The sequence below is a fragment of the Mus pahari genome, chromosome 7 (assembly GCF_900095145.1).
Source record: "Mus pahari chromosome 7, PAHARI_EIJ_v1.1, whole genome shotgun sequence".
Taxonomy (NCBI): Eukaryota; Metazoa; Chordata; class Mammalia; order Rodentia; family Muridae; genus Mus; species Mus pahari.
In genome coordinates this window covers 63,289,017-63,300,220 of record NC_034596.1, presented here as the reverse complement: position 1 = coordinate 63,300,220, position 11,204 = coordinate 63,289,017, and the positions used below count along the sequence as shown (strand labels likewise).

Here is an 11,204-nt window from a genome sequence, read left to right as displayed (position 1 = left end):
TGTTTTCCCACACAAATATGAGAACCCACGTTCAATCACCAGTGACATTGTAAAAATTCCAGTCATAGTGATGTTTAACATCATAACAGGGCTCATGAAAGGAAGGAGACCTCTGGACTCACTGGCCAGCCAACTACTTACTCTGGAAGAGCCAAGCCAACAAGGAAACTTTTCTAAAATAAGACAGATAGCATCAGGAGAACAATATATAAGATTGACATCTAGCATTTGCAAATATGATCACCTTCACACATGAACATGTGTACCTACTTGCACATACAATGGAAAGCACACACCTCACACATACAAACTAATTAAGTAAAATGAAAAAAAATTACAAACTCCATTTGCTTTTTCTAATGTGTGAGAAAACAAGAGAGTAAACTAGTACATTGAAGATTTAATGAACGATACATGAAATAAAATTACTCAACAGAGACTAGCAAAGCCTGGAATGCAAAGGCAAAGCAACATTGAAATAAAGGGCCATAGCTTCGTGTGTCAGCACAGACTAAATTGCGAATGCATCATATCTGCACAGCTTCACTGTTCTGTTTGCCTCTAAGTCATCTTCTGAAGATAATTTTAGAAAATAAGAGCACACAGAGCTTGCTGGATTCCTATGGAGATCCTCAGCACCAGCTGCTCTTCCTGCTCATACCCACCAGTACTACGAAAAGAAAACAACAGTGTTTGAACTTTCATAGGCAGACAGATATTACTTGCCACCAAGTCCTATTTAATTACCAAATATGAGAAGGGCGCCTTTGTCTCTAAACTCATTATTGTGTTCAGTGTTTAAAAAGGTAACAGATATTAAATATTTTATAAACGTGAAACGTACTCTAAACAAGCAGGCATCTTTTGAGAGGGTTTCTTTCTGACTCTTGTAGAAGATAAAATTAAGAGTGTTTTTCCTTTCAGACTCAGCTGCCTTCCCACTACAAACCAAAAAGAAGCTGAGTGCTCTTTGGTGGGAGGTAAGGCTTTGTTAAACACAAACACTGAACCTAATAGTGAGACAAGATTGGAGCTTTCCCTGTTCATTTATTAATACCTAAGTCATTATAATTTCCTTGCAGATCTCTCGCCCAACTGCGTTTTATGTGAATACGGAAGCTCTCAGATTTATAGTGCCCTATTCACGCAAAACCAGAGATCAGTACATGATATGAGAAAGCAAACCTGATAGTCTCTTTCTTGATATTTGTTTTATTGAATCAAGTAATGGACAAACTGAAATTGTTGATTGGACAGTTACCAGTGTCTGATAGTCTCAAATCTTAACATTATGTTCCACCTCATGTCTACAACCCCCTCAGTCAAACCCACAGCTTTCTTGAACATTTTTGAAATCTCACTTGTATAACTAAAGTTGAAAATAATATTTTAATGATTATGAGTCATGTTTATAAATTTGGTCAAAAAGGAAATTGTCTAAAAGTGATTGAAACTGACTGAAGTATTTTTGAAGATAAAGGAAAATACCTAAACCTGTGGTTTGAATCTCGTTTGCGTCTGACAGTAATTTCATCTTTTGCGGTTTGGTTCCAAAAACACAGAAAGCAGTTTAAATTTCAGATTTGGCTTCCAATGGATGCTACACATACACAGTATTCAAGTTATTCCAAATAAATCTTTTAGCTAGAAAAAAATGATAAAATGTTTCCTTCTTATCCACCATGCTTAAGAAACGTTAAAGTTCATGGTGGGAGTAGAAAGACAACTGTTACTTTTACAGATCTATTGTCTGCTCAGCCAGGGTATCAGGTGCTTTATGGAAATTTTATCTTATTAAAGATGAGAGTTTATGTAGAATATCTGAAGTTATTTATAAAATGTAGACTTATGTGTTCTTTTTTGTCTGGCAACACTTTCTTTTTTACCAGTTCTTACATCCAAAGTACAAATGAGATGACCTAGAGATGCTTGAAAATATTCATTGACATGGACTCTTCTCCTTCCATTGATACAAAAAAAATTTATGGAATACATATATTTCATTTATAAGACTTATTTTCTGCTTCTACAGTGGAATATCCTTAATAATGAGGTTGGCAATCAGAAGGTGTCTCTAAAATAGAAAATGCTGAAAATTCTGATTTTCCACAGTCAGAACGAAATTTTTCCCACAGACATGGACTACTGTTTTTATTTTCTGGTTATGGTTTTTAATATTTAAAGAACTATGGAATTTATTTCTATACCCAGGAATTGTCCTATTTTTTTTCTTGAAAATTTGCTTGTATCTAACACATTTGAACTTCATCTCTGCTAGCAGCTAATAAAGAAAAAGATACCACAGTTTCAATAACTAAAGAGTTTTTAAGTATCACAAAAAGGACAAATGGATAAGGTGGGGATCAATAATTCATCCATGTAACTAAATTAGAATAATAACTGTGTACATTTAAAAGAGTGTACATGCAGAAAGAGGGGGCTTTTGCAATTCTGACTTTATGTGCATAGACTTCAGTCAGAAAGAGATGCCAAAAAACTGTATGCTCAAAGTGAAAAATTTATTCATATACAATCTGTAAATTCTTAGAAGTGATCTTAGAGGTCTTACATTTGCACTAATATTTACCTACCAAAACCAATACATAATTATTGCCTAGTAATTATGCTGTTTAGAGTGTTTTGTTACTTGTAACAACAATGAATGATGTTACCTCTGGTTTGAAACACATCTGTATGTCATATAAATTGGTTTCAGTCATAGAAAGTCTGTCTGAGCAAGAACTTTAGCTAAAGGAATTGATCTATAATGGAAGAAAGGAAGAGAACACCTGAAAGAATTTGGCTTTTCTGAAAACAGCTTTCAAGGAAGCAATCTGCTTGCAGCCTCTATCCACAGTACTATGAAGGAGTAGCCTCCAGCGGATGCATTGTGGGCTTCTGTTTCAGAAGTCAACAACTTAATGGTAGAATGTTTGGGCTTCTCTTTATTTCACATTCTTACTAGCACAATAGTATGGTTGTATTTCATTTACTGCACGAAAGCTAGTTTCAAAACTGGCGATAAAGAGGTGAGACCACAGTTTTCTCGCCATTCTCAGCATTGCTCCACAAGCTGCTCGCTTGGAGCTCTCTTGCTTGGCAGAGTGCTCTGGTGAAAAACTTGCAAGACTGTCAGCCACAGTGCCTAATAGGAAAAGCCAGTATGGTGGTTCACCAAATTAACAAGAACAGCTATCTCCTCTGACAGATTGCTCTGTTTAATTATAGCTGTTGGGGATTGAGTCAGCTGCTTGAGCAACAGGAAAAATCTGAGGGTCATTAAGACGGTCTATTAATTTTCTGTCATGAGGTGCTGCATAGCTGTGATCTGCACATGCGGTGTGGATGAGCACATTCCAAGACATTGGCCTTTAACTCTCATTTGATAATTGAAAAAAAAAAACAAAAACAAAAACAAAAGCCATGGAATCATTACAGGATAAGAAATTGGTGACTCTTGGATCAGAACTTATAGTAATTCATATTCAGCAGATACATTTATTTTTCCCCAAAATAAACCCCAAAGTATTTTTAAAGAAGGAGTCTTAGTCAGGGTTTCTATTCCTGCACAAACATCATGACCAAGAAGCAAGTTGGGGAGGAAAGGGTTTATTCTGCTTACATTTCCATACTGCTGTTGATCACCCAAGGATACAGGACTGGAACTCAAGCAGGTCAGAAAGCAGGAGCTGATGCAGAGGCCATGGAGGGATGTTCTTTACTGGCTTGCTTCCCCTGTTGCTCAGTCTGCTCTCTTATAGAACCCAAGACTACCAGCCCAGAGATGGTCCCACTCACAAGGGGCATCTCCCCTTGATCACTAATTGAGAAAATGCCACACAGCTGGATCTCATGGAGGCATTTTCCCAACTAAAGCTCCTTTCTCTGTGATAACTCCAGCTATGTCAATTTGACACAAAACTAACCAGTACAGAAGGAAAGGGGGTAATAAAATATTACTTGCTTCATCAGGACTAATAATAAACAAATTACATTTAACATGAAGGTCCATGTCCATTCTTTGAAGTAACATTTATAAAAATTAAAACACAGGTTTTCTAAGAGAGAGAGAGAGAGAGAGAGAGAGAGAGAGAGAGAGAGAGAGAGAGAGAAAGAACCTGTGCTCTATGTGACTTTCAAAAAGATCAAAGTATTTTCTTAGTTGTAATTAATTCATTTTTAAACATGTACCTTTGGGTATATAATAACCAATGCTTCTCTTTCACACCAGGAAAACAATGGATCTGAGGCCAGAATTGTAATCATACTAATAGGGGACCATATAAGGCTTTTAAAAAAACTGAAGGTCCTGAATAGAAGACTTCATGAGTAAAATCAAGAGGACTTGAGTTGAAATTCTCAGCACTTCTGTAAAACAGGGGGTTAGGGCATGGCTATGTGTGCCAATGACCCCAGTGCTGGGAATATAGACAGGAAGATAATGCGAGCTTGCTTTTCAGCTAACACAGAGCTTCAGGTTCAGTGATAGTCTTCGTGTCAGAAAAGGACAATGGAATATGATCAAGAAGATTACTTGAGTCTTCTTTTGTCCTCTACATAAACTCACACAGTCATGCCCTGCCGTACAGATGTGGTGCATGTATCCATGCATACATATATACACACATATACATACATACACACATATATACATACATACACATACATACATATGTACATACATACATATATATGCTAGCTGACAAAATGATCTAGGCTACTAGAATGAAATCTTTAAATGCACATCTTGCTTATAAAATCTATTCTTAGTATTGTTTAAGCTTTTTAAAGCATAGTACATATTTCATTAGAACTCATGGAGCGGAACTGATCTCATACTTTACCATTTTAAGGAAACTTCCTAATCCTGTTTAACAACTCATTCTATGTTGTTATTTATAATTTAAATACCTGATTTTTCACATTGTAAAAAATATCTAGGGACATGGCTCCATAGGTAAGAGCACTTGCTGCTTAAGCAATGGGATTTGAAATTGACTGCCTACTATCCATGCACAATCCAGGTGTGGCTACAAGTGTGTGGACTCCATGCTGTGCTGGCAGCATAGATAGAGTAGTCCCACTGGGGATGCATAGCAAAGAAAGAGCAAGTTCTGCATTCAATGAGAGACCCCATCTCAAAGGAGAAAAGAAGAGAGTAATAGAGGAAGACATCTGAAATCCACTGCATTCCACTTCCATGTGCATGGGAACACACATACAAACACATCCATGCACTTATGTGTATGAATTACTGCACACAACTTGAATAAACATACATTTAAGAAAGAAATGTATCTTCAATGTAATTAGTAATTGAACCATTGTGGTTTTTTAATATAGTCATACAGCAGTTGCATTTATAAACAAGTTTCACTGACAAAACCTCTTAGGAGACAACTATATCAGGCTCCTGTCAGCAAGCTCTTATTGGCATCCACAATAGTGTCTGGGTTTGGTGGTTGTATATGGGATAGATCCCCAGGTGGGGTAGTCTCTGGATGGTCATTCCTTCAGTTATTGCTCCACACTTTGTCTCTGTAACCCCTTCCATTGGTATTTTGTACCCCTTTCTAAGAAGGATCAATGTATCCACATATAAATTGGGTGCTAACAGCTATCCATTGGACAGAGCACAGGGTCCCCAATGAAGGAGCTAAAGTACCCAAGTAGCTGAAGGGGTTTGCAGTCCTATAGGCAGAACAACAATATGAACTAACACCCAGAGTTCCCTGGGACTAAACCACCAACCAAAGAAAACACATGGTGGGACTCACAGCTCTAGCTGCATATGTAGCAGAGGATGGCCTAGTCAGTCATCAATGGGAAGAAAGGCCTTTAGTTCTGTGAAGGTTCTATGCCCCAGTATAGGGGAGTGCCAGGGCCTGGAAGCTAGAGTGGGTGGGTTGGTGAACAGGGGTAGGGGAGGGAATGGGGGAAGGTTTGGAGGGAGAACCAGGAAAGGGGATAGCATTTAAAGTGTAAATGAAGAGAATATCTAATAAAAAACAAACTGCAAAAATAAAATAAAATAAAAGCTTATTCCTATCAAAAATAAATAAATAAATGAGTTTCACTTCAAAGAAATAGAAATTAAAACATTAACACCTTAATTCTAACAAATCCACGTAGGAAGAATAGGACCTGTATAACTGAACATATATTTTTATATTTGTACTTATCTACTTGATGTAACTCTGTGCCGTGGAGTTATAAATTACACTTCAGATTGTTTAAATTCAATTCAGAATCAAATCACGATCTAACGGGGGGGGGGGGACCCAGAAGCCTGAAGACTCAATGGTTCCTCTTTACAAAATCCCAAAGAGATATTTCAATGAACCTGAGGAACATTAGCATGAAGAGCTGATGGGATTGCCAGTCCAAAAGAAGAGGGATATAAGGAGATATTTGTAGCCAGACTTCCAGGCATCCTTAGGGACATAATTGTCTAGTTTGCTTCCTTTGGCACAAAAGCCATGACATGTGGCAAACATGTGAATGAAATCACGTGGACATGCTCTACCAAATGTATCATGGTAGGTAGTCAGTAACCCCATTTGAAATAGCTTGCTCAGGAACTAATACACAGCAGGTGCTTCCCAGACAAGACCAAATAAATCCTATAATAAGGAAGTATTCTTGAATCATATCCTGAAACCAGACTAAAGCCAGTAAGTGGAAAGAAATATGACATATTAGAAGGTATGACAAGAGAATCTCTTCAATTCTGTGTATATCTAGAGACCCCAAAGTCCTTGGCCAAGTGCATTTGCTTATAGGCCCACTGTTAAACCGCCATGATTTCACACTAGAAATAACCTTTTTCCTCTTCCTTTCCCTTTCCATCTTTTTTTTTTTTTTTTTTTTTTTCAGACAAGCTGAAAGCCTATGTCTGCTTGTCTGATCACTCTGAGGGTTCTCCATGTATCTGAAGAACCCGTCAACTCTGTGAGCAAACTGGAGGACATCCATTGCGGAGCCTGCCCTGTTGACTTCTAACTCAGAAAACACAGCTCACCCACATCCTTCCTGTGTTCCCCAGCTCCTTCATCTTGGCAGCTGCAGGATCTGTCTGCCTATCCTGCGGTTTTCGCTCTCACACTCCAGAAACAAAATTGTCTCTGTCTCCTTCTGAGATTATTTTTAAATTCTTTTATGAATGAGACAAAGAACTAGCAAATCACACCCAAGGTGACAGTATTTGTGCTGAAGATCACAAATCCCCTGACTCTTCTTTAACCAGTCCATTTTCTATGGGAAAGTGTGCCCTAGCTTCCAAGATATGTTCTGTTTTTGCTTATTTGTGAAGCAGGGGCGTTCAGATGGATTCCTGCTCTCTCCTATAGACTTCTCTATGGCTCAGTTCAGTTAATGTCTGGTTAGAGAGGAAGAGTGAGGAATGACATGTGATATCTTGTTTTAATGTTTCTCAATTCAATAAATAGCAGGTTACTTTAAAACTGAATTACTGCTGTTGCTTTTTCAGAACTATGGAATACATGTGATGCCTTGGGTTCAATACACACACACACACACACACACACACACACACACACACACAATTTCTTTGGATTCATTAAAATATCAAAAATATATATTTTTGTAGGATTCTTCTGTCCCTCTATTTTTGTTTCTTTATTCACATTATTATTCTCATTATTCATTCACAGCATCACAGCCTAATCATAGCCTCCTTGCCTCTATACTCCTATTCTCTATCCCTCTCCTCCTAAGAGAAGGGGAGGCCCCCTGTTGGTACCCACCTACCCACCCTGACACATCCTCACAGCATGACTAAGTACACCCTTTTCCACTGAGTCCAAACAAGGGAACCCAGCTATGGAAAAGAGATCCAAAGGCCCACACCAGAGTCAGAGACAGCCTTTGCTCCAGGTGTTAGGTGAGCAACATGAAGAAGCTGCACATTTGCTACATGTGTGTAAGGAGCCTAGGCTAGTCCATGCAGACTCTGGAGGGTGGTTCAGTCTGTATGCGCCTCCATGGGCCCAGGTAAGTCTACTCTGTAGGTCTTCTAGTGGTGTCTTGGACCACTCGGGCTCCTTCACGCTGTCTTCAACTCTTCTACAAGACTCCCTGAGTTCCACCTATGTTTGGCTGTGGGTCTCTGCATCTGTAGGATTCTTTCTGAAGTTAATTCTATTTTGCTCTATACATATCCTTTTTTTTTTTTTTTATAAAAGTGTTTGTACTAAAATAAAATGTAGTTAAGTTGTAAATACATGTGATCCTTAAACATCAAGCATTAATGCTTTGGTAAAATGATCTGCACCTCAAATTAAAGCCTAAAACTTTTTGCAAGTAAGTTCTAGAGATACAGTGCTAACTGTAAATTTGAATTAAATTGTCAGACTGAATAAGTAGCTGATGTTCTCTAAAACTTGACCTCAACATAGTCAACAATATAAGCAAATTTCTGCAAATAAATAATTCACAGAACTATGGTAAGAAAAGAGAACATAGCCTTTTTTTCCTTTTATTGGATATTTTCTTTATTTATATTTCAAATATTTTCTCCTTTCCAGTTCTCCCCTCTGGAAACCCCTATCCCTTCCCTGTGCCTCTATGAGGATGCTCCCCCACCCACCCGACCACTCCTGCACTGGCATTCCACTAAACTGGGGCATCAAACCTCCTCAGGCCCAAGGTCTGCTCCTCCCACTGTTGTCCACCAAGGAAGGACATAACTTTTAAGTTATCTTCCAGTTGTTCATTTTTTTTTTCTAGATGTGACTCAAACGTCTTTGCCCCAAGAATATAATGAAGTTAAATAATAATCCTTTGAAATATGATTTACTTACAGCTGGAAAAATTGCTTGGTATGTAAGAGTATTTGATCTGGAAGCATGAGGACATTGGTTCAAATTTTCAGCACTCTCAAAAATACCTGCTTGGTCATTATCAAAGACAGCATACATCTTTTTCTGGCATCCACATGCACATGTACATACACAGATTTCTAATATATACATCTATATATACATATATATATATAATATATAATATATATTATATATATATACATCTGTTATTAAAATATGATTGAAAGCTTTTCAGAATCTATTTTTCTTTTATTTATTATAGGGAATATTTTCATGCAATAATCCAACACGTACTGCAACACCAGGACAATTCATGAAATGAAGGAGCAAGCTCTATTCCATCTTCTGACTTAAAAAAATCAATTTATTTAGTGTTATCAGATAGAAGAAATATCCAATATTAATCAGAAAGCAAGATAATACACTTGATTTTAGCCAGAAGGCCATAAATATGTCACTATTATGTATAGTGATCTAAAATTACATTCTTATAAACTACTTACATGGTTTAAAAGTCTCTAAGGTGAGGAAACTGCATAACTAAAAACCAGCAAGTCTGAAGCAAACTCAGGGCCATTAGGACCTAACGGCACCACCTTCAACTACAGTGTGCTCACCAAATGGAAAGCAGTGAAGGGAAAGGCAATGGTGGTCATAATGAGAGTTTCAACAGCCATGGCTGTGCTCCCATCTAAATTTAGCCATGGTACTTGGAGCATATCTCACTTCTCTGGTACCTACAGTGCTGTGCCAATGACTAGACAATACCAAATTTGTTGAATAATGCATTTGGCATAGGTTATGTAACTGAATCATTTTAAGCAATGGAATGTCATGAATGCACTCATACTTCTACACATACAAGGAGTTGATTGTATAGAAACTATATGATAACCTTTTTATGAGAACCTTCACATGTGTACTAGCAGGTCTTCAATTAAATATGTTATTACCAACTGTAGGGGTCTCTGCAAGTGCATGGACATCAGAGTAGCAATCCATGCGAGGCAAGAAGGAGGTCCAGTTGAATACATGTAGCTGGGGTTGGTTTAATCCTTAAGGTTCTTGACACCAGGACGTCTATTTTATGCATAATTAAATACAACACAATCTAGAAAAATATTTCCTGATAATAATTAACTCAGTCCTTTGTGAACAATAATCTTAAGCTTTTATAAATGACATACAGCATCTTTGAAAAAGATTATGTCAATAGATTAAGGTAGCTAAATATGTGACATCATAATAGTCCTGGGAAGGATGCTGTGAGGTCTCAGCCACATGGGGTACACAAAGGTGATCAAGCTATTAATCATATTTGTCCCCAGCCTTCTGGTCTGAACCTGTTTATACATCTCTTCCTTGGAAGAGACAATCCTGTGTGATTAACATTTCTATTTTCCCTAGCATTATCTGCAAAAACAAGAAACTCTGTGCCTCTTTCTTCTTCCTCTTTTTTATATTTTAAAGAGAAAATTGTGGCTGTAATGAGGTCAGTGTTGAATGCTTTGCCTGTGTAGCTAGTCTAATCAATATACACAAGCATAAGAGAGTTTAAACAATAGCTAACAACGGCCAAAGAAAGGAAAGACACGTTAACGCCGATAGCCATTCAAAGGTCACTTGAGAGATTTTTAAAATATCTCTTCGCAAGTCACTCAGTTACCTTCAATAGAATGAGAAACATCTGACACATCAAAGCAACACATGCCAGAAAATTGTTGACAACTAAGATTATACTTGTGAGATGAATAATCAATAGGAGATCTACTTTGGAAAAATGTGTTCCTCAATTCACCCATCACTTAATCATTGTTCTGCTAATAGTTTACTGAAATATTATTAATTTTATTAACAATACAGGACACCTTTGATCTCTCTCTCTCTTTCTCTCTCTCTCTCTTTTCCAGTAATCAATCCCAGGGTTGACAATAGAAAGGACATTGTGGCTGCAACCAGTAAAAACCCAATAAATGCAAAAGATCATCACATTTATGGGTGTGTGTGTGTGTGTGTGTGTGTGTGTGTGTGTGTGTGTGTGTAAAGAGAGAGAGAGAGAGAGAGAGAGAGAGAGAGAGAGATATGCCCCTCAATTCGATTGCTCAATTGCAAAAATTTGGGTGTAATAGAGCCTATCCCACATAAACATTTATAATTTGCAGGAAGTGCAGTATAAGTTGCAATTTCAAACACACAAAATCTATCCCAAAGGCAATTTTTTACAAGAGTATAAGGAATATAAACAATACAATAAAATGACAGAAATATTCAGGGAAGCCTGTGGATTCTATCTTCTCTTAGGGATAATTGTGCATAATGCATGTAACTCCTATGCTATATAATTTTCTTTTTAAGAGTTCA

General features: G+C 37.4%; 1 non-coding gene across 1 annotated transcript; it reads right to left on the bottom strand.

Moving 5' to 3' along the window:
- Positions 1-9,111: 9,111 nt before the first annotated feature.
- Positions 9,112-9,298, bottom strand: LOC115064504. The gene has a single exon (XR_003844339.1). It is a non-coding gene; the product is annotated as a U2 spliceosomal RNA (small nuclear RNA).
- Between the last annotated feature and the right edge of the window lie 1,906 nt (positions 9,299-11,204).